We start from the raw sequence: 24,280 nt of genomic DNA, 5'->3' as shown, positions 1-24,280 counted from the left end.
ATGCCATTATTAGACAGGCTTGGTGAGACTGAAGACTTTGCCCACACAAATTGAACATTCAGATACTCAGATAAAAGATAATTAATCTCTTTCTTCACTGAAGGTTACCTCCTGTCTGGTTCAAGATTGTTCTTTTTTAGATACAGTTTCCTAGTATTTTATTCAGTTTAATTTTGAAAGTTACCCACAAAGTGTCATCTGCCATTTTTGTACAGAGACTATTCTGTTGTCAAACTAACTTTTTTGGTGGGAAAAATTCTGTTCTTACTTAGGTTAAAGATGTAGTTTGTCCAAGAAAATAGTCTTCATTTTAGCTATGGTTAGCTAAAACAAAGATCTAGCATATAGATACAGATATAGTTGCAGTGAGAGAAATATTATCAGCTGGTCATTTCATACAATCTCGGTGACATCAGCCAAAAAGGCATCCATTATCGCACATAATGTCTTGTGTGTTGTGGACTTAGGAAAACAGACCAAAGGATCAGTTGAAAATGCATCACTTTGGCAGAGGGCCTGCTGAGCTCCTTAATACTTACACAGTTGTGGATACAAGCAAATATTTTAGGGGAATGAATATGAATCAAGTGTTTATTTTTACTCTAATAGAGGAAGTCTAATTTATTTCTGATTAAATTATGCCTGATTGAGTCAATGAGAACAATCTGATATGATTGGCACAGAACATTTCAAAGATAGTGTTATGATGCAAGATTTTATTTTCATATACTCAATATGTTCCAGTAAATTGAAGGTCTCATTTGTTAATAAGAGTTTTATAAATATAAAAAAAGATGCCGGGGGTTATTTATGGCTTTGTTACAGAGAATGTTTTTTGTCTTGTTTTTAATGTACTAAAAATTCATGAAGAAACAAAAAGAACAATTTTACAGAACATGCTGTTTTCATGACATAATATAATTGCATAACAATCACAGAACAAGAAGAACTAATTAGATTACTAGTATAAGTATCATCAGAAATAGGAAACTTGTCTGTTCTCATAATAATTTGAGAGTAACTTAAAAAAGACTGAAAAAAATGTTAAATATAAGAGAGAACTGGGACTTTACCTCCCACAGTTATTCTGCACTCTAATGGAACTGCAGATTCATAGCATTAACAAAACAATTATCATTAGAAAAACAGGCAATAGTTGAGAACCTGTAGTCAAAAAATAAAAGCAAATGGTTCTGTAAAATAATTAATAAAACAATTTTTTCATTATTTGCCAGATTAAATATGGATTGTAGAATTGTACCTCTGAGGTGGTGTTATTAAAAAAACACAGAACAAAACCTCTGCTACTTTATATACAAATATGGAATCACAGCCAGACATAACTGAATTATTTGCCACTCAGTCTTCTTTTCATGTCTACATGAGGTCATTTCCGTGTACACAAATCTTGTATGTGTACGAAATGGACAGCTTAGAACAGAGATCTATTTGGAGTGGCAAGGATGGGCAGGAGAAAAACAGGAGCAAGAAAAGATTCATTAAAATACCTGCCACGCAATGACTTACTCCTGTTCTAGTTGCCAAATAGGTAATTGTTGGCTTTTGCAAATTCTGAAAATGAAGTGGCTTTATCAAACAAGTTTTTTAAGTAATAGTATCTAAAGCTCCTTAAAGACGAAATTCAGCGTTAGCACAGGTCTACAAGTTACATGCTCTTACATGGAGCAGGAGACTGGCCATCTTCCCTTACTGTGCCACCACTATGTCCGCATCTCATGCAGGCAACGTGGCTCTGAATCCATTGCTCCATAACCTTCCTATGTCATGCAAGAAGAAATTTGATTAACGTCTGAAAGCATGCACTTTAAATTCCAGCTGGTTGGTTGGTTGTTAAGAGTATTTGCATTAATTTGTATTTTCAATGTGAGTAGTGAAGTAAAGGGAAAAATAGCATGTAAAGGTATGAGAAAGAGACAGGGGAACTGAGATTTGACAGGTTATGTGTTCTTCAAATGTGTTTAATATTTAACATGAGTATCTCAGAAAGCATATGGAGTAATTTGCTATTTAGTTCCTTTCATATTATCTTATCTCTTAATGTACCTGTCATTCTAGTGTATTCAAATAGCAGTTTACAATTTATTTAGAAGACTGTGTGAGCCATGGCCATCATTGTGTTGGGTACAACCATGTGAAAGAGTTTACAAACCTTGTAATAATTAGTAAAAAGAAAAGGCTAATGAAATAATACTCAATATAATTAGATACTGGAAGCACAATTGAGTAATTACCTTGTAACTACACAAAAAAAAAAGGGGGGGGGGGGGAACTGAACCCAGATTAGGGCTGATTCCTTTCCCCTCCTTAGAATGCATGGTAGCTTCGCTCCTACTGTGTACTTCAGAACACTATAATAATACAGAGACATGAAAGAAGATAAAGGGAAAACAAAACAAAACAAAAAAGAAGTAGAATATAATAAAGAGACAGCATGAAAAACAGACTAGTAAAACTTTGTGAAACAAAGTGCATTTATGAAGTAGAGTGATGTAAGAAAGGAAAAGAAAATGAAAACATAAGACAGGAAAATATATGGAGAGGAATCTTGAAAAAACACAAATAATCATAAAATTTTTAGGGCTTGATTTATCAAATCTGAAGTGGTGTGCAAGCCACAAAGAGCAAAGTAAAAGAAGCAGCATGATTATTCAAGGAGAAAGTAGCTCAAAAACTTTTGAGCAGCATAAATTGGATTGGAATAGAACAGAACTACACTAAGATTACTGATGAAGGATTTTATGTCACTAACTTCCTATTCAATGAAAGTAATATAGTCTAGTATACCTCTGAGATGTGTTTTGAAGAATATTTTTTGCAAAATCAGTGCTACCAATACTTAATGTGAACTATGGAAGTCATGATATTGACTTCAAGAAAACAAGTTGTTTTCAGTACACATACAAGTACTTGAGGTTTTTTTATGTATTTATATACCCATCTGAGAGATTGCATGTCTACCATGCCTTAAAGTTTGGAAGATAATGTTTCTCCTAAGCATGCACTGTCTTCTTCAGTGGCCTTGCAAGTTTGTATCACACAGGTCCCCATCTTAGGTACAGACTAGGTAGATCTTGCAAATTCTCTTTGTCCATCAGTTAATCTAATTACAACTCATTAATATGGTGCCCTTATCCTAACCTCAGTAAAAATGATGTAGTCTTATCAGTATGTTTTTCACCTTCCTTTTGGCTCAAGAAAGGAGAACACAATCTTGGCAGTTAAATGAAGAGCTACATAGGGTCCCGTAACTATAATTTCTAAGTAAACAGCTACATGGCCTGTCTCTGCTTCTCTGTGAGCTAGGCTACCTCATGATAGGTAAGAGAAAATTATCCACAAAGCTACCTGCCATGGTGCTGACATGACCAGGGATCTGCTACAAGTCCTTGAGAAGATGTTTGCTGAAATACCACATTCTCCTGTTTGGAGCAGAAGGTGAGTGAAGGCATCCCTCTGAGTCAAACTGTGATGCACTTGGACCAAAGGCTACCATAGGCATGAATTGCCTCATAATTGATTGCAGCGGGGCTTCCTGCTGATTGAGATGCTTCTCAGTGTGAATAATAGTGACAGACGCTGTCTTGACTGAAAAAGTGTTTCACTGTAAATCTCTAGTGTCAATTTTAGAGGGCTCTCACTGATCCTGCTCTTCTATCAGATCTAGTAGTGCAGAGTAAGAAGACATCTGTGAAAACAACGCTAATTCTAGAATTGTTACAGTAGGTAACTTGCCTATGCCTGGCAGACGTTTTGTAAAACATAACCATGTCTGAGCTATGGTATAGCAGCAATCAGCTCTGTCTGTTCACGTCAGGTCAATACAAGACCTGTCTGCTATTTCACAGAATAGTTTTCTTTCCCCTTTGAAAAGTAATTAAGTTTATCCATGGTGTATGTTCTCTGTGCCAAAGAATCTTTTATGGTGCATTGATTCTGGTAGTCTGATTAGCAATAACATCACCTTGCAATGAAAAAGAGAAAATAATTTCTGTTTTATCTTTCTGCTTACAGACTTAAGAGCCACTTTTTATTCTATGCTGTAAAAACTTATTCGAAGAACTACAACTTCCAAAATGATTTGCAGAGATAATGAGCATAGGAAAACTACTTAAATCTAGAATAAATATTGCAATAGATGAATGATACAGAGTGATTAAATATTTAGGCAATCAATGGTCCTGTAAATCGTTACTGTGAATTCTGATGCACTCTTGCTAGTCCTGCTGGACGTATTTTCCACTTTGTAATGGCATAGTACAGTATCTGAAGGATAAAAGGTTTCCTTAACATGAAGGCTACACCTTATTAATTACAAGAATAAAACAATTCTCTGGTTTGTGGGTGGTTTTTTTTCAGCACTCAATATGCCAGTAAAATCAGGCTCAACTTAGTAGATAGGAAAAACTTGGAAATTTCCCGCAGTCAATTTCAGTATTGCTGTATTAGGGAAACAAAAACCTAGCAAGAAGTCTTGAAAAATATCTGTATCTAAGTCAGTAGGCAGAGATACTGACTGAGACCTGCAGCCAAGCAACGTACCGTGCAGAAATACCAGCATAGGTCGCTGGAGTGGTATAGCCACATCACTGTGCTTACATTACTGCTGCTGAGCCCAGCTAATGTAGCTGGACTGCTTTCAGATACCTCTGCATTACGCCATTAGTTGCATGCTAGATCTGATATTCCTGTTGTGGTACATTGTCCACTGCAGTATCACCTTTTGTGGTGACTATACTGCTATTCCTTATTATAATGCATGCTTTGTGGCGTTTTACTTTGAAACTATTCAAAAGGTCATTAATTCGAGTAGTGACTACCAAGAAGTACATTTGCACATAGAAGCACATGTTCATTGTGCATTATATCCAGTTTCCACTTAACTTCTGGATACAGCTTAGCCTCGCTTGCTTTTTAGTCCAGCCTCATACAATGGCATTCAACTTCTGTTCAGTGATATTCCACATTTGCAGTGAGTGTCCTCCATGCCTATCCATAGGGGATCATGAGATGGTACGTGCTTTGGCCAGATAACAAAGAAAGTCTAATAAACTAATAAACTGTTTCTCACGTGATGTGCCTTCAGAGTCACCACTCTCGTCATATTGGGGATTTCACGTGCCAAGCATGCCCAAAGAAAGAATTAAACTTTTCTCTGGGACTGTGCATATACAAGATGTTGCTTCTGTGGCTGGGGAGCAGAGGATGGCTGTGCCACAGAGTACAGCTGGGTTGCTCAGGTTCAACAACACCATGCAAATCTGTGGCAGTTGCAGTATATACCTATATTCAGGGACAGACCATTGAAAAATGGAATATGGGTGTCTAGAATTTCCCCAAGGAGCTCCAGGCTGTGGAAACTACTCCCAGTTTTTTATTAGAAAAAGTGCAGGTTTGCTAATCCTTAAAATACACTAGATTGTATTTTGTCTTCCATCTTTGTATTTTGACCTGTGAGAAAATAAGATGCAGAGCTCTGACTGAGATGGTTGAGATGCTTGAGATGCTATGATTTTTCTTCTACTTCAAGTCTGGTATTACTAATTTATTTGATTTAAAATGTAGGATGTGTGGTCGGTTGACCCTGGCTGGATGCCAGGTAACTACCAAAGCCACTCTATCACTCCCCAGCCTCAGCTGGACAGGGGAGAGAAAATATAACAAAAGGCTCATGGGTCGAGGTAAGGACGGGGAGAGATCACTCAACCAATTACCGTCACGGGCAAAACAGACTCGACTTGGGCAATTAATTTAATATATTACCAGAGTAATCAGAGTAGGGTAATGAGAAATAAAACCAAATCTTAAAAAACCTTCCCCCCACCCCTCCCTTCTTCCCGAGCTCAAGTTCAGTCCTGATTTTCTCTACCTCCTCCCCTCCAGCAGCACAGGGGGACAGGGAATGGGGGTTGGGGTCAGTTCATCACACGTTGTCTCTGCTGCTCCTTCCTCCTCAGGGGGAGAACTCCTCACTCTTCCCCTGCTCCACTGTGGGGTCCCTCCCATGGGAGACAGTCCTCCATGAACTTCTCCAATGTGAGTACTTCCCATGGGCTACAGTTCTCCATGAACTGCTCCAGCATGGGTCCCTTCCACGGCGTGCAGTCCTTCAGGAGCACACTGCTCCAGCGTGGGTCCCCCGCGGGGTCACAAGTCCTGCCAGAAAACCTGCTCAAGCGTGGGCTCCTCTCTCCACGGGTCCACAGGTCCTGCCAGTAGCCTGCTCCAGCAGGGGCTCCCCATGGGGTCACAGCCTCCTTTGGGTATCCACCTGCTCCGGCGTGGGGTCCTCTCTCCCCGGGCTGCAGGTGGATATCTGTTCCACCGTGGACCTCCCTGGGCTGCAGGGGGACAGCCTGCCTCACCATGGTCTTCCCCACGGGCTGCAGGGGAATCTCTGCTCTGGCTCCTGGAGCATCTCCTCCCCCTCCTTCTTCACTGACCTTGGTGTCTGCAAGGTTGGTTCTCTCACATATTCTCACTTCTCTCTCTGGCTGCAGTTGCTGTTGTGCAGGTTTTTTTCCCCCTTTCTTAAATGTGTTATCCCAGAGGCATTATCACCACTGTCGCTGATGGGCTCAGCCTTGGCCAGTGGCTGGTCCGACTTGGATCCGGCTGGCATTGGCTCGATCGAACATGGGGGAAGCTTCTAGCAGCTTCTCACAGAAGCCAACCCTGTAGCCCCCAGCTACCAAAACCTTGCCATGCAAACCCAATACAGGATCTTATTAATGATATTGTAGTTTGAAGAATTGAATCAGTATCTCTTGTGCTGCTACTAACTATCATCTGCATTTCTGAAATAGGAGTAGAAGGCAAAAAGTTTACCTGTTTATCAAAGACTAAGAAGAGACTGGTATAAATTCTGAGATAAGCATCTGTGATTCCTACCTCCTAGGCATTTTGCTCCTGTCTCATTTTTCACAAAGTCTTTTAGTCCAGTTAAGAGCTATTCTCTTCCCAGTACCAGTGTTTGTTTCAGGGTGTTGCATGTGGCTGTGTGAGTACAATTTCCATTTACTGTTGTAAAGTTGTTAAGCATGTTACTTTAGCAAAGCACTTAAAATTTTGAGGTGGAAACATAACTGATCCAATGTCATCTCAGAATCTGTTTACAATAAAGTATGTGTTAGAGCAGGAATTACATCTGAGCAGTTCTGACTGAGTGCTTCCCTTCATTGTTACTTCGGTCAAGATCACATTCTTTTGTAGTCAGAATAAAGCTACTTTGACAGGAGGCTGACATCAGGGTGTCAAGAACATAGTGCTTTCGGGCTATTTTGTAATATTTTTAGGCTGCCCTTGAAACCACAAATTTGTTTAAATGCTTTCATTTAATTGTTGCTGAGTTTCACTATGGAGTGTGGCACAGAGAAAGGAGTAATGACATGGTACTGTGGCTGTATATTTAAATGACAGTCAATGTATCATGTTACTGCTTTGAATATATCAGGCTGAAATGATACAGTGCTATCAGATGATTTTTATTGTACTATTAACAATAGCAAGAAGTCCCTATTTTCCAAACAAAAAATGCAGACAAAATAAGGGCAGATCTTCATATTAAAATGCAATGGTTTCTTTATAAAGTTTCTAGGGACGTGCTTGTAAGACGTACTGATCTCTTTAAGACGGCTAACAGCTATACTGCAATAGGAAGAAGCAGTTCAGCTAATGCACACTTCAGCAAGTAAAAAATCCCTCTATTCCACTCATGTATTTCATTCACATATTTTACACTTATCCTGCCCCAAGGAAGACAAGATGGCTGAAACATTGGCAGATTCCTGCACCTGAAATAACAATAAAATACTCTGTTATCACCGGAAACATGTGAGTGGAGTGCAGGGCAAGGGGATGGAGGAAATGTTGCCTGTTGCTAAGTTCAGTGGCTAGGCAGGTTTTCTATATTACTGAAGTAATAAGACATGATAGGGTGTGCATTTCTGAGCTTTGGGGGGATTCAGGTACTGAGATGTGATGCCAAAGAGAAGTAACTTCAACAGCTGGAATAATGTGCCTGTAGCACAGTGGAGCATGCTGACACATGTCTCATTATAATATACATAACTGCATTTTAATGCAGTTATAATACAGGAAAGAGAGGGGAGTTTTCTGATTATCCTTCACATTATGAATTGTTGTGCCTACATTGGCCAGTGTTAAATATATTGCCAAAGCACAACCTTAAAGCAAAATGATTTGTTTAAACTTGAAAAATATATTTGTCATCAGTCAAAGTCACTGAAATAAAGGAGAGGAGGATGCACTGGTTTGTAGCCAGTGAGGAGATCAGAATTGAAACTTCTGTCTCAAATGCCATGGTAGCAAACACGTGGACATATAGCAGTGGGACTTAAAAGCATAGTGAAATGCCTGTTCAGTTCAGCAGTTCCAGCCAAAGACTTCCTGTCCTTGTTGCTGCTGCCCCAATGCTCAGCAACTGGGAGATGAATAGAGCTGTTAAAACTCTGCTAATTTGTATTTCTGTGTCAATAAAGGAATGCTTTCCAGTCCACTCTGGAATGAGAACTGAATCTCCACCTTTCTCAGGTACCTTGCCTTTCCCCTAATAACACTGTACAGCAAGCGTTAGATGGAAGGAAAAGTCACTGTTGCCGTGTGGGGTTAGAAACCATAGACTCAGTGAGCTAAAGTGACTCCAGACAAGGTCAAACAACAAACCAGGATCCAAAGCAGAAGCAGATTGTGTGTTTCTCAGGAGTACATTCAGTGCTTTGCAGGGGAGCAGGCCAGCCTCAGTGGGAAACCCACATATTGCTCCTCAGTATTGTGCCTCTCAATGTTAGTTTCTGTATGAGAGGAAGAGTGAATCAGGAACAAAATGCCCTTCCTTATTGTCGTGTGTATTTGCTTTTAGAAGAGAAGATCTCTCTTGGAGGTCTTAAAGATGTACCTTGCTAGCACAGGCCTGTGCAACCCCTCCTGTGAAAGGAATGACTTGCAAGACAGCGTGGCTCTTTAGGGTTCGTTCTTCAATTGTATGAGGTTCTTGAGTAATAAAGAAGAATAATTTGAGTTTTACTGGCATTGCATCCTCACATGCACACACACACATTTATTTAGGGGAAGGTTTTGAAAATGCTGTCTTCTGTTTTAATAACGCAGACTTCCCCATTCAATTGTTCTGCAGAACTCTGAAAGATACTTGGTTCATTTCAGAGTATTTTCTACCAGCTCTTTCCTACAGAATAATTGGGACAATAACTAAATAACTCACTTGTTTTCAGCAATGCTTCACTATGTAAACTGTTCCTTGTTCTCTCTCTTTGTAGTTTTACCTGCCTTACAAGATTTATGTGCTAAAAGTACATGGTGCTGCTTCAGTGTTGTGCTCTATAGAGACCTGTGTCATTTTCCATTTTTAGTAGTTAGGAGCTGATGTAGCAGGATGCATTTAGGCCTTGTTTTCTGGGACAGCTAAAAATAGAAATGTTTGATAATATTCCCTTATTCTCCATGATAATACCTAAGGGGTTATGCAAAACTTAGTTTTGTTTTCAACTAAGCTGGACACTTGTCCAGAAGCTGATACTGTTAATAAATTACTAGGGCACTGCAATATCAGCAATTATAACTACTAATCATTAATTTTAAAAAGCAATGATAGCTTTAAAAAAGTTATATAAAAACTTTGTGAAAGATCACAAAGGTAATGCAGGAAAAGGCAATAACAAGCAAGCCACCCCTAAAACCATCAATACATTTTTCAAACAGAGTGCAAACTGTATGCCTAGGACTGTGCCCATGTCTGTTCTGTCAATCACCAACCTCCTTTTATTAGTCTTAGATAGAAGATAAACAACAAGACTGACAGCTTTGTGTCCTTTGGCATTTTTGTGTCACCATCACAGAGTAAGAGGGTATTATGTCATCACTCAAGCCTGTCAGGTTTAGTTTAGTCTGCTGTTTGTCTTAACGATTGTTTTCCTCATTTTTTCCTCTAAGTTGATACACATACCCTGTATAGATTGTATATTGTTGTTTTTACCAGAATCCATTTTTCAGATGAGAGATGTCTTTAACTTCAACTATGGAAATGTCACCCTTTTTCCCTGTACACCAAAATAGAAATCAGAAAAATAAGCGTCTTCCTCACTCGATCAGTTCTGGTCTATACAGAACTTTTCATCCCTCATACATTCAAACATCAATTGCATTAATGTTACAAGTAATGAGAACTTTGAGATGTTTAAAGAAACGCTTTGTTTAGGTAAGTTCATTATGTATACCCGTCTTGTGGAATCTGTATAAACTTTGGCACTGTGCGTTGATAACTAGTGCCTAGTACCTAACTTTAATTATATCATTTCTTAGATGACGAAATAAAAGAGAATCTTACCTGGTGTTTGGCTTTTGAAAACAGTCAAGTAGGTGTGATGGGAGGTTGAAAAGTTAACACTTGGCTTTTTTTAGTGACTTCATAACACATGATCATTAAATGAAAACTACAGTTTTTCCTCACTAGGGAACCAATAGACTGGTTCCACAAAAAGGCACATGTACCTAGAGGAAATGTCTGCCTCAAATTACATGTTCAAGCTCTCTGAGAAATGTCTGGAAAAAGCAAGACAAATTAAGAGTGGGGTTCTCCAAAGACAGCAGGCTGAAGCAGAAGATATGTAAGCTAAACATTAGGAAATCCTAAAAAGGGAGAACAGAATCTGGACAGGCAACTTCAGCTTAAAGGGAGGTATTTAGTGCTTCTTGGGATTCTCCATGTCTCTCTAAAAGATGGCATTTAAACCAGGTCAGATCTTCCTCACACTGAAACAAAGACACAAATGGAAGAACAGAGAAGAGTTTGCTTGGTCTAGCTGGTAGCCAGGTAGTTGGAGCAGTCACTGCTAGTGGGATGGGTAAGGAAGGGACAAGTTTTTAAACTGCCACAGTCTCTAATACAAACCAGTAAAAAGATCTTTGGTCTACCAACGTTCTCAGAGATTGTCCTAACCATCTGGCCACTGTACTTTCTTAATGGGCTTTGCTCGCACCTTCACTTACTGAAGCTATTCTACTGCAAATATTCACAGTAGGAAGCAGAAAAAAGATGAGCTAGTGAGTGGGAAACACGGGAAAATAATGTTCAAGTCTTTGCTTCAATTAATATGTATTTATGTTTTTATGTGTATAGTGTGTGTTCATACAAAGTAGGACAGTTTCAAAGGAGGCTTTTAATGGCAAATGCCCAGAAGTCCAGTGGCAATGGCATGCAGATGGTCAAGTGAATTGGAAATTCTGGGGTTTGCCCCTTCTGAGCAGGGTGCTCTAACCAGAATTTTGGGGGTGACAGTGAATAGGCAGGTTTTAGAGAATCACAGTTTGCCTGCACCTCTTGTGCAAGAGGACATCTAGCAAATAACTCTGAGGATGTCTAGTGGGTGAGCTCATGGGTAAAATAAGTAGAGGAGCACCTTGTTTGTGAATTGCCCTGATGCACAGACAGTATCAAACCCCTACCCCCCCCATGCAGTTAAGTGACCCAGGAGAATTCAGGCAGTTGCCCTTAGGTATTTGTACATCCTGAGAGACTTGAGCTCAGCAACTCAGCTAGGTAACTGTCATTGCATAACTGAAAGATTTCAACAGTGCCCAAAGGTTTTCCTTAGGCACAGGGATTCATGTTTCTGATGTTTGCTATAGTTTTATGTGGTAAGTTCACCCACAACTAGAGCTAGGTACTGTTCCTTAATAAATTGACAGAAATATCAGAGACCAAATAATAGTGCGGAGTGCCAGTGAGCTTCCTGGGTATTGTTGTAGTGGCTTTTTGACATGTCTGTCTTAGCTGCCAAATTTATTCCAGTAGAGATCACCTTACAAGATGACACTTGATGTACAGTATCTGATTTGTTCCATAATGGGGGAGATCAGAGTCAAGTCTTTGATTTCATTTTCACAGGAAACAATATATCTTTAATTTTAAAATGGATGATCAGCGACTACATTCATAGAATAATTCGGGATGTCACTTTGGCTACCGCAATTCACTTTGCAGAGCGGTGTAATCATCATTCCCATCCTACTTTGTCTGTCGCAGTCAGTAATGTTTCATCTAGGCTCATCTGTAGCTGTCTGTCTTGGATCTAGATAGACACGCTGGGGCCAGATCCTCAAGTAGTTCCACAGTCTTTTCCCCTCCTTCCCCTTTCTCTGAATTTAAGCAGTCTCCAAGGAACTTCTTCCTCTAAAGTGCCATTGAGGAGACAAAGGCTTTTTTTGCCCCTTTTTGGCTTTAATCCACTTAATGTTTATGGGTTCTGGTACACTTAGGAAGACAGATTTGCATATGAGGATTTTGTTTTGTCTTCGTCGCTTGGAGATCAACCTGGTTGCAGACTCTGCTAATTATTGGTGTAAAGCTCATGATCTAGATTTTACAGTAGGAGTTTCCCTATGGTCTCCTACAGAACTTTCCAGTGCCTTTGAGTTAGTGTTAATCCGTATAGCTCTGATTACCCTTCCCCACCTGGCTGTAAAGAGAAATCTGATGGTATTCTGAAATTGATAGGATTGTAGTTTTCTGTGCTAGAACTGTTTGATCATTCTTTTTTTTTTCTTTTTCTTTTTTCTTTTTTTTTTTTTTTTTTTTTTGGTGGTGGTGGTGGAGGATTGTTTTATTTTGTTTTAATCTATCACTGTTTGGTGATACTTTCCAGGATTCAACTAGAGAAAATTAAATCTGCAAAGAAAGTTTCACATTTAGGAAACACTAGAGAAAGTATCAGCTCTGAGCATTTTTCTACAAAATTATTGTTTGGGTTTTTTAATTCAGATTTTTAATTGAGGGTTAATAAATGCTGTATGATTTGATTTTTTTTTTTTTTTTCTGCTCTCAGAATGGACCTCTTGGAAATAAAGTAAACCAGTATGATTCTTGTCTGTCAAGCACAGAGGGTTCAAAAGAATATTCCGTCAGCATTTGCAGGTGCTTCATGAATGCACCTTTACTAACTGGATTATAGAACTCATTTTTTGTCTACTAGAGATTTTCTTAGATTTCTTTGGCTCCAGCTGAATCCTGATAACACCATGGGATTGCTGGTCTGAGGAGGAAACATTTTAAATTTCTAGCTAGCAGTAACATCCTTTCTCAATGAGGACATTAACCCTAGGTGCAGGGGGAATTTATTGGGCTTTTCAATAACCCTGAAGATCTAAGTTGCCAGAGCTTCCAAAAGTCTGTTTTGTTATTATTATTTCTGACCATAATGATGTAATTCAGTGTTGATGCAAAAGTTTTGTTGGGGGGCTCAAGCTTGTGGTATCCTACAAGTAGCAAAATCATCTGAGAACAGATCAGAACCACCTAGAACATGATCCTGGAGCATGCAAGAACTCATCCGTACGTACTCACCACGAACTTCTGGCAGGCTCCTTTCTCTCCAGCTCCTCCCTTTCTGTTGTTCTGACTGGAAACATTTTCACTGATGCAGTCACAGGTTTTTTAAAGGTTTTTTAATTTTTCTGTTGTTCCGGGAGAAGACATTGTCCTGGGAGGACCTACTCAGAATAACACTCATTTCCAGATGAGATCACATTAATCTGTCAACATTTTAACAATATGAGGTAAGACTTATCTCTATGGATGGATAGTCTTCAAACAGTTGTCTTCAGTACAGTTCAGCAGAGCACTATTTGGGATATCAGTTGTTAATTATAAGAAAGCAATTTAAAAGCCAAAAAGGAGGACAGGAATGCTTGAAAACTTTTTTGTTGTTGTTTTATTTTTCTGTAGTATTATGATACAGGTAAAAGCTGTATGAATCAGAGAATCGTAGAATAGCTGAGGTTGGAAGGGGCCTCTGGAGATTGTGTAGTCCAACCACCCTACTGAAGGTGGGTCAGCCAGAGCAGGTTGCCCCAGATGGTGTCCAGTCAGGTTTTGAATATCCCCAAGGATGGAGACTCTACAACCTCTCTGGACAACCTGTGCAGGTGTCTGACCACCCTTACAGTAAAATAGTTTTTTCTATGCTTAAATTGAATTTCCTGCATTTCAATTTATGCCCATTGCTTCTCAGCCTGTCAGTGTGAACTACTGAGAAGTGCCTGGCTCCATCTTCTCTACTCCCCTCATCAGGTATTTATAAACTTGACGAGACCCTCCTAAGCCTTATCTTCTCCAGGGTGAACAGTCCCAGTGCTCTCAGACTCTCCTTATATGATAGATAGTCCAGTCCCTTAATCGCCTTTGTGGCCCTTTGTTGTACTAACTCCAGTATGTCCCTGTCTCTCTTGTACTGGGTGAGCCCAGAACTGGACACAGTAGTTCAGGTATGGCCTCGCCAGTGCTGACCAGAGGGGAACGATCATCTCCTTGGACCTGCTGGCAATGTTCTTCCTAATACAGCTCAGGATGCTGATAAGTGTAAAGTAATTTAAATTTGCAGTTGTTACATTTTTGCACTTCTGTTACAGAAAAGATAAAGTGTACTTTGGAGTTTATATTTGGACATATAAAGAAATAAATTAATTTTATGTATTCTTCCCTTTTAAAGAGTTACTAATCAGTATTCCTGATGTATATTTCATATGCAATTGGTTTAGCCCATTCTTATTTTCTAATTTCTTTCAGTGGCCTCATTCTTATAGAGAAATTACCTATCACACAGAGGAAACAAAATTATTTAGTACAGAAAATGGGAAAAGAGGGATGCCAACAGGTTCTTTTTATCAATTAAAAATTGATGGGGCAAAGATGAAGAGACTAGATGGAGGAACATGTGGAGTCAAAGACAGCTTATTCCAAGAACTGGCAACACCCACATATGTGTGCAGTCAGGAAAGATTTCAAAGAAAAAGAAGGAAGGAAGATGAAGAGTAAGAGGAATAAAAAATGAGGAAAGGATGGGATCAGTGAGGCAGGATAAATATTGTCTGTTGGACGATAAACATCTTGAGTATACTAAAGGCTGTTATAGGGGAAAGAAATTAAATATAAGATTTAATTTAGCAAGTTTTGGTCGAAGAATTTAGAAACACCCTGATTAAAGAAGGGCAAGAGGAGGATCTGAGGAAAGCATCAAACTTGGCAAACAGAGTTTGCAAGCAAAATGGAAAACAGAAGAAAAAACGCTGCTTTTATTGAAAGTGGTAGTGTTAAAATGTCATTGTGTACCATTGTGTGGATTTGATATCTGGAATTTTTCCAGAACTGTTGAGTCTACCAGGAGCTGAGTTAGATAGGAAAGGAGATTCAGGTGTATAGAAAAGAGGCTTATTTTTCTAAATACTTCTTTAATAAAGGTCTTAATTTTTGTGCCTGGTGAAGAGGAAAAAGTAGTTGAATGCTAGGTAAAAAGGAGTTAAATGAATCAACTCTGAAGTGAAGAGAGGAGAGAGAAGGAGGAATCAAGGACACAGTATAATTAAAAATGGGATATTGTAACTTAGATACCAAAACCATTCACGTATCCAGTGTTGCAGATTGTTACTGCAGCCCTCTTTATTACATCTGATGCTGTGAACATATTATCATCCAAATGTGCAATTAATGTCCTTTGATGGGCACTTTGTCAACAAGCCCAAGAAAGAGTACAGTAACATTCACTGTCCTGAAGGCCAAATACCTCCTTTGCTTGTGCCATGTCTCAGCCAGCTTGTGAAGCAGAATTGGAAGTCACTCTTGATCCATTATATACAATTCAGTAGTACACAGTAAATTCAGAAATTCTTCTTAGACTGTATCTCCAATATTTAAGTGATTTACAGTCTATTAAAAATAGCCACAAAAAGCCGTGAACATTGGAACATCTTGCAATTTTTAAATACTCAATACTTCCTTTTGTATGACAATCATGATATACAAATTTAGCCTTCAAAAGTAATAAACTGATGAGAGGTTAGTTATAGTGGTTTCTTAGTGAGTCTTCAGACTATACCATTTAAGAAAAGTGCAGTATGAGAACCAATATTATTAATCATCTGTTGCAAGTGTTAAGGGTAAGTAGCATTCTCTAGCTATACGTCTGTAAGTGGTAGTTACTCTACATATTTGCTTTTCAAATTAATGTCTTCAATCCTTTACCTACTGCTACAATTTGAACTGCAGAAAGAAACAACCAGAAGAATATTTTTCCCCAACTCTTAAAAAAAAAATAAAATGCCTGCAATAAATGTTTAAATGGAAAAGCCAGGATGCATTCAGCTGTTTTCTGTCTAGACTTTTATGTTAAGCATGGACAAGTTTCTTCTGGTATACTGAAATATATCTGGTGTATGTGAATGGCCCCGAAAATGTCAAATATTGGGGATAAATGCTACCAATGGTAGCATGATTCCATGCATCTGTTACTGTCAGTATCTACTGTTTGTTAAATAATGCATTTATTCATACAGTTTTTATTCAGTGCAGCAATCAGTACTCAGCATGCCACTGTATGTCAAATACTTGTTTTATTTTTCCAAATGATATTCCATAATACTTGATGAATATGTCTGGCCACCACCCTTGGACTCCAGATATTGTATTGATGCACTTGTGAAGTCACCACATTCTTGGAATATAGCTGTACAAGAAGCATATTTGCACAAACTAGGTGTAGCCTAGAAAAGCTAATTTTTCTGTTGCTCTTTTTTTTTTTTTCCATTGACTATGAAGGGGAGAGACAGGCAACCTCTTCTGAGGGACTCAAATCCAAAGCCTCCATGAGGGGGAAGATTATTTAGGAAAAGCTAAAGATTAATCTTTGTGAATATCCACCAAAGGGGTTTTTTGTTGGTATTTCAGGATTGGTTACGTTCCTGAATTTTGTGATACGCAGATTCTTTACCCTAAAAACATCTAGAATCACAAGATCACAGAATTTTTCACATTGGAAAGGATCTCTGGAGGTCACCTAGTCCAACTTTCTTCTCCAACTATGTCCAGTTAGAGCAGGTTCCTCAGAAAATTAGAGGTCTAGAAAGTTCTGCTGCCAGATTCTTCTTTTGAATTTGGATTAAGTTCATTATTTTCTTCTTCTTCATGCTAAACAATCCCAAGTGTCTCAGCCTCTCATTGTATGAGAGATGCTTCAATCCCTTAATTATCTGTTTCCATCATCATTTCTTATTATAGTCTCCCTCACAGCACATCTGCATCTGGAAAACTGAGACAAATCCCGCAAAAGAGGAAGCATCTGTGTACTTGTGGTTCAGAGGCAGCTGCTAGGCTGCTAGGCTGTATGAGGGACATCATAAAACTATAAAGGGCTTGTCCTGTGTCTGGCTAGGATAGGGTTAATTTTCACAAGACGCTGGGAGGAGGCACAGCCAGGATAGCTGACCTGAACTAGCCAAGAGGATATTTGATACCATATGACATCATGCTCAGTATATAACCTGGGGCTGCTGGCCAGGGGGAAGAGGGATTGCAGCTTGGGAACAGGCTGAGCCTTGGGTTTGGGGTGGTGAGCAATTGCATTGTGCATCATTCACTTTATATATTCTTTTCTTAGTATTATTTTTATTATTATTTCTGCTCTCCTTGTGTTATCCTATTAAACTCATCTCAACCCATGAGAGTTGGGTGTTTTTCTTCCAATTCTCCTCCCCATCCCAGCAGGGCGGGGAGGACTGAGCAAGAGACCACATGGCGCTTTGCTGCCAGCTGGGCTTAAACCACGACAAGGCTCTATCATAAAAGATGTTAAAATCACCAAAGAGCTTTCTGACAATCCTTTCTGGAATTGCACTAGACTCATCTCAAATCTCTCTTGATACTTTGTTCCATATTTCAATTCCTCAATGGTGAGATCTGCAAGTCATCGCTAACACCACTAATATCTTCAGTATTGACATATACATTAGTATTTGACTCTACATTGGTACTGGAATCAATTGCTTGATTGACTGCAGATACACTCATCAATCATTGATGATTTCTTTGCTGTTTTGTTCAGGTTCTGTAATAATTTCAAGGCAATGACCTGTTCTTAATTGGCCTCTGGAGGAAGCTATCTTGCTCCACTGACTGCAGCAGGAGTTTAAGGAGTCTGACTTCTTAATATAGCTAGGACAAATGAGTATTCCTACTGCATGTCTAGCCAATGTAGCTATCTGCTACAGGAAGAACGATGTTAATCTATGTATCTACATGAATGATCAAGAAGTGCAGAAAGAATAGGGGCATCTTATAGCTGTTCTTATTTAAAGAGGGATCTCTCTTAGATCATTAATAAGTGAGAAAGTCTCTCCCGATTCTGCTGAGACAATATGTTTGAACAGGACCGCACTCTTTAGAAATTAGGAGGCTGTGACTTTCCAAGAAATACAAAGCAATACTGTAAATGTGACTCTACCATGAGTATTACTCATTCACGCCACTAAAAACATTTTCAGTATGATGGGATCATTAAGTTTAGCTAGTGAATGAGCAGAACTGTAATGTCACCATCTACAAGGTTAGAGATACACAGGTATAATTCAGTTCTGCAGCTTCCTTAAGACATGGTCAGCTGCAGACACATATGTAGAACATATTGCACATGGGCAGGTTTGAGGAGAAACTGGATTTCCAGCGGTGCTAAGAGTGTAAAATTTGCCCGAGTTGTTCTGTGTTCCCTACCCTTTAGAATTCCTTGCATCTAAAGCTGACTAAAGCCAGTGCATGAGGGTAACCAGCAGTGACTGTAAAGGGCAGTCTCTTGAAGAGGAAAAAGTGAGTATACTGTATCTGATGTTTTTCAAAATACGTAGGGTGTCTTGGTAGAGCTCTGTGCTGTTTGGCTAGATAGTTTTTAACACCTAAACAAGCTTAACACTGCCTTGGTCAGCAATCATTTAAGTACTGTTAACACAATGATTAGTATCAACGTCAGCAGCATGAGGAGAAATTGCCTGGTGTGGTCTTCACAGGAGAATAAACTTGGAAATCTGTGTACCCTTATTTTAGTTTGCAAGAGGATTAGTATTTATTTATCCTTTCTACTTCAATAATGTCACTATCTAATACTTCTCACTTACAATGAACTCTCATTTAACCTGAAACATACTGTTTTGTGTTTTCAGTATTACCCTCAAAATTATAGAAAAAAAAAAAAGATTTTTCTACCTTCTATTAGTATTTTCTTAGGTAGGTGTGGACTCTCCATTGTATTATTTTCATTTTTGTAGCATTACTTATGCAGTAATATTCCATCGGTAGACGTTCAGAAATTACTTTCCCAACTGAGAGCCTGTTTCTATCTGTAATTTACAATATATGACACAGTATGATGGATGCAGTTTTGGAATATTGTAGCATTATTTTTCCTTTTACCATAATTGTCAGGATCAGTACAACCCGGAATAGGATTCATCTTTTTAGAGTGGTGCTGCATTTGAACATATAGTTAAATAATTTCCTCTGTAATCCTGTCCTGGTTTCAGCTGGGATAGAGTTAATTTTCTTTCTAGTAGCTGGTATAGTGTTATGTTTTGGGTTCAGGGTGAGAAGAATTTTGGTAACACATTGGTGCTTTCAGTTGTTGCTAAGTAGTGTTTAGACTAATGTCAAGGATTTTTCAGCTTCTCATGCCCAGCCAGCGAGAAAGCTGGAGGGGCACAAGTTGTTGGGAGGGGACACAGCCAGGACAGCTGACCCAAACTGGCCAAAGGGGTATTCCATACCATGTGACGTCATGCCCAGTATATAAACTGGGGGGAGTTGGGCGGCGAGGGATTGCTGCTCAGGAACTAACTGGGTGTTGGTTGGCAGGTGTAAGCAGTTGCATTCTGTATCACTTGTTTTGTATATTCCAATCCTTTTATTATTATTATTGTCATTTTATTATTGTTATTACTATCATTATTAGTTTCTTCTATTCTGTTAAACTGTTCTTATCTCAACCCACGAGTTTTACTTTTTTTCGTAATCTCTCCCCCTTCCCACTGGGTGAGGGGGGGAAATGAGCGGGTGGCTGCGTGGTGCTTAGTTGCTGGCTGTGGTTAAACCATGACAAATCCTCAGGGCTTGTTTCCTGCATTACTGCTTTCAAAAGATCAGTCTCCAACTTGATATATAAGATTACCAATTACTTTTATCTATTGAATCTCATTAATTTGAATTCTGTCCATCTCTAACCTTGCCAGATCATTTTGCAATTTTAATTTTTGCAGCTGCATATTTGAGAAGTATGATTTTTAAAGATTTTCTAGGCTACTGTGCTGTGGCACATGTCCAGTTCCATTAGTATAATAGGAAATCTTGTAATTCCCCATTGCAGAAGGAACCAGATGAGCAGACCTTGTGAGACAACATTTCATCCTGACTAATGTGATTTTTGTTTTATTTTTTGGAGGTACAGTTAAACAGTATTCCAACACAATAAAACAATAAAGCATCTTCATAGTTCAAACCCCATATGTTTGGGAAGGATTTGAAACTTAAATTTCTTATGTGAAAGTGAGGCAGCCCTCAGACCTTCTAAGACAATAAATGTCGTCCTTATGATTCTCAAAGGACAAGCATTATCCAATGTGCAAAAAATCTGAAAAATATAGAAAGGAGAAAGCAGCTTGCTGTTGAACATTGCTTTCTAAATGAGCTATTCAGATATTTCAGCAGTATTTCTCAGCTGAGAACGATCTAGTCTTTTCTTATTAGATTGCAAGCCAGAGCATAAAGTAGAAGATGACCAGATGATTAGAGGTAGAAGAAGTATATTCCTATTGACCCCGTTGTTTCTTCCTTTTGATTACCAAGTACTTTAGAAAGGTTCAAAGAGAAATAGAAATGCACTGGAATGAAAGTAAAACTAATCTCCAAGGATTGTTATGTTGTCCTTCCATTTCAAAAACCTTACTTCACACCTTCTACGAAACTGATGCCCTGAGTTGATTAAGTAAGTACATGAATGCGTTGGAAAATTCAGTCAAGTTGAAGCATCCACAGCATCTGAGTGACACAAAACTGTGAAAGATGCTGTTTGATATGTCTGTTTGAACTCATCTGTGTTACTAATGACTTCCCTAATGGGGAAAAAAATCATCATGTATCCGCAAATTAGCCAGAATACTGTTCCACAGCCAATTAGCCGAAGATCTGTCCACAGTATTGTGACCTTCAGTTTTTGTTATTTCCGCTAATTTTACTTAGAAATTATGTCACCTTTAAAGGACTCCAACAGTACATATGTCAGCCAATCTGATAGGTTGCATAGAAACTTCTAATGTATTACCAAGTGCTTTTCCCTTTATATTAGCATTACCTGTTGAAGTAGGCTCAATTTCAATGTTTCTGTCCCAGTACTGAAATCTGTCATGACTGTAGACTGATTAAAAGATCATCTATCTTTCTGACCTTTGGACTCTGTTGGAATCATGACTAGCTAGTAATAAGAGCAAAAGTGATAGTTTCACAGGCACGATGCTATGGGGTTCATTTCCAGTGAGAGGTAAAAATGGCCTCACCACATGCAGAAATAGAAGTAGAAAACATATGATTTCTAAATATCCACACTGCCACACTAGCCTTGTATCCCTCCTTGTATGAAAGTAATCAAACTGCATGACTGGCAATGAAAGAGGAAGGAAAAGGATTTTCTTTCCACATACAAATAATTGAGAAGTTTTAAAATATTAGTTCAGATACCATGCAGGTACCTACTAGATAGGTTAGGCATCAATAGAAAACTGCTTATCAGTTGGAAATGGGCAAACTGTTAATACAGCAACAGACTAATGAGTACCTGATTTTCTTAAAGGAAATTGAAATGTTTTGAAAAGAAGTATGAAGGCTTAGAAGACTAAACACAGAATACAATAATAGTTTGGGTTTTTTTCCATTTACTCCCCTTCCGTCTCTTTTTTCCTTTCCCTGGTGGTGGTGGTCCGTGGCCTGACAGGTTTTGAGGCACAGCTATAAGCGAGTGCTGTAGATCATCCCTATAGGCATCTTGGTGTATTGAATTCATTAGGAACAAAGCAAAAGGCCTTCTCAAGTATATCCGAGTATATCTGGAAACACAATATAAATTCCTTGAAATCTATTTCAGATTTGATGGTGGTACTGCATTCAGAAAGTTGGAATCTGAAAATCAGAGGGATTGTTTCAGTTTCATAAGTATTAAATTTCTGGGACTTTAGCATGACCTGTGGAGTATCAGAAATCTTTCTGGTTCCAAGTAATGGTTACATTAGTCCCATGACAGAGGGAACAGCTCTAACATAAGAAAAAAAATTTTGTTGAGTGAATCCCAGGATGGCAGCATATGTCAAGTTAATATTGTCAAAACATCTGCAAATTACTCTGGAGGATTTAGGGGTTTTGTTGTTTGTTTTTTCCCAGTTCTTCAAATATATGACTCAAAATACTAGTAAGATGTAGTCATTTTAGAGAAATAAGATTAGAGACGCTGCTTTTTGGCTACTACATCTAACAGGTTGAACTGCCTTTTCCACCCAGTATGAAATGTGCATTTTTTTTTTCCATGACAGTGTGAATTTCTAGATTTCTTTTCTCTCTTTGATATAATTGGTATTGCAAGATTTCACTACATGACTACATATGACCATTATATTATTTTTGGCAAAAAATAAAGTAGACCTTTTTGTGATTGTGAACAAGGAGACGGGTTTATTGCAGTGGTCGTCAGTCTCAACAATTGCTAATTAATGCAGCTGAAATACATGACCATATCTTTTACTCATAATAACCTAAACTATGCAAATTATCAAGGTTGCTTGTTTCTGTGTCAGAAAACATTCTGAAAGGAAATCTTTTCCACAGAAAAAGAGAATGACCGGAAAATAAATGAAATGTGTCTGCTTAGGAACAAGTATTTTATGCATAATTATTTCATACCTTGCAAATTAACTACACCTTATGTGCCTGGGAATTAGAGAAAACTGAAATGATGTACTTAGGCATATTGGAATTTACTATGCAACTATATTTCTTGTTGCATTTTATATTTTTTGGAAGTGCTTGCAACATAAGACTCCAGGAAGGAGACATCAGTGGTGGTATTCTTTGTTAATGTTTTGGCATAGGTGTATTTCCCAGAGGTCAAATACACATTCCGCTTATTTACCCTTTTTGTAGCATCTCTGTATCATGCAAAAATGTAGGTGTGCAAACTATTGATAAGGTAAAGATTCAGGAATGTAAGTAAAAATCCCCAGGAAAAGGCCAAAAAGTTCTGTTGGGCTTCTACTGAAGTGAAATGGAAAAAAGAAGGAGCTTCCAGAGAGATTCAGAAAGAGCAGGCAGAGGTAGGAGCAAGCCTAGGAAACCACACAAGTCAAGTGAGGACAGAGCTTGTAGAGTCTTTAAGGACAAAACTTTTTCTGTGGTCACCTGGGCTGTCTAGTCACTACCACAATACAACTAATAAATAGTATTCAGAAACTATCCATGGAATGCAAATGGAACTATTAGTATAAACTTCTTAAAAAGAGGAGGAATAAATACTGTCACCTGAGTACAATACCACAGCTGTATTTTAGTAGGAGGCACTTCAAAAAAAAGCTTGGCGTTTCCTGTTAACTTTTGTGGGGAGCTAGAAATATTTACTGCTGTTTGTATTGAACAATGCATGGACATTTCAGTATATAGGAAATCTGTTTATTAGTGTGTACCAAACTCCAAATTCATGCAGAATGTCCCCATATGTGTTCTACTTTTTGTTTTCAGCTGTTAATTAAATAAGAGAGAACATTTTGTATTTTACTTTATTGTACTTTATTTAAACTCCTATGGTAGAGCCTCGAGTTGGCTTGAACGTTGTGGTAAAGTTGCCCTGTTTGGGGCAATTCTCACTTCAAAGAAAGAGCAATCAAAAAGCTTACAGAACGCTTTTGAAGCTCATGTCCTTTAAATAGAGAATAATAAACTAGATGAGATCACTCTTTAAACAAGTAGAACTCAGATCTGCTGAAAGAGATCAGACACAGAGTATTGTAAATAGATTTTCTTCCCATCCACTAGCTCCTTGAGGACTGTCTTCTCCTTCAAGCATTTGTTTGCCAGTTGATACCTTTCAGTCGCTGGCTTCTGTTCAGGCTCTACAGGCTTCTTTGCTCCATCAACCAGGCTTGGCAAGGGTTTACTCTCTGTGCCCTGCGCAAGACCGCTGCTCCACTCAGTCTCCATGCTTGGAGATTGCTAGCTGGCCAGAAGTACTCCTGGCTTCTCCAATGCTGCCAACTGTTCATTTGCCATCCAAGAGAGCAGTCGCCCTCTCCCAGAGGGTTCCCCCTGCCCCAGGGTGTGGGAGCCAGGACTAGATAGTTAGGCAGCCACTTTTTCTCTGATCCAACTTCACCATTTTTAGCA

The 24,280-nt window shown here is 38.7% G+C and overlaps 1 protein-coding gene across 6 annotated transcripts in view; it reads left to right on the top strand.

Annotated features, from left to right (window-relative positions):
* CADM2 (cell adhesion molecule 2) overlaps positions 1 to 24,280 on the top strand; it is a 699,058-nt gene that overhangs the window by 537,234 nt on the left and 137,544 nt on the right. The window lies entirely within an intron of this gene.

Source organism: Aquila chrysaetos, chromosome 7 (assembly GCF_900496995.4).
Source record: "Aquila chrysaetos chrysaetos chromosome 7, bAquChr1.4, whole genome shotgun sequence".
NCBI classification, from domain to species: domain Eukaryota; kingdom Metazoa; phylum Chordata; class Aves; order Accipitriformes; family Accipitridae; genus Aquila; species Aquila chrysaetos.
Note: the sequence above shows the minus strand (reverse complement) of the source record. Positions and strands in the feature narration are given on the sequence as shown.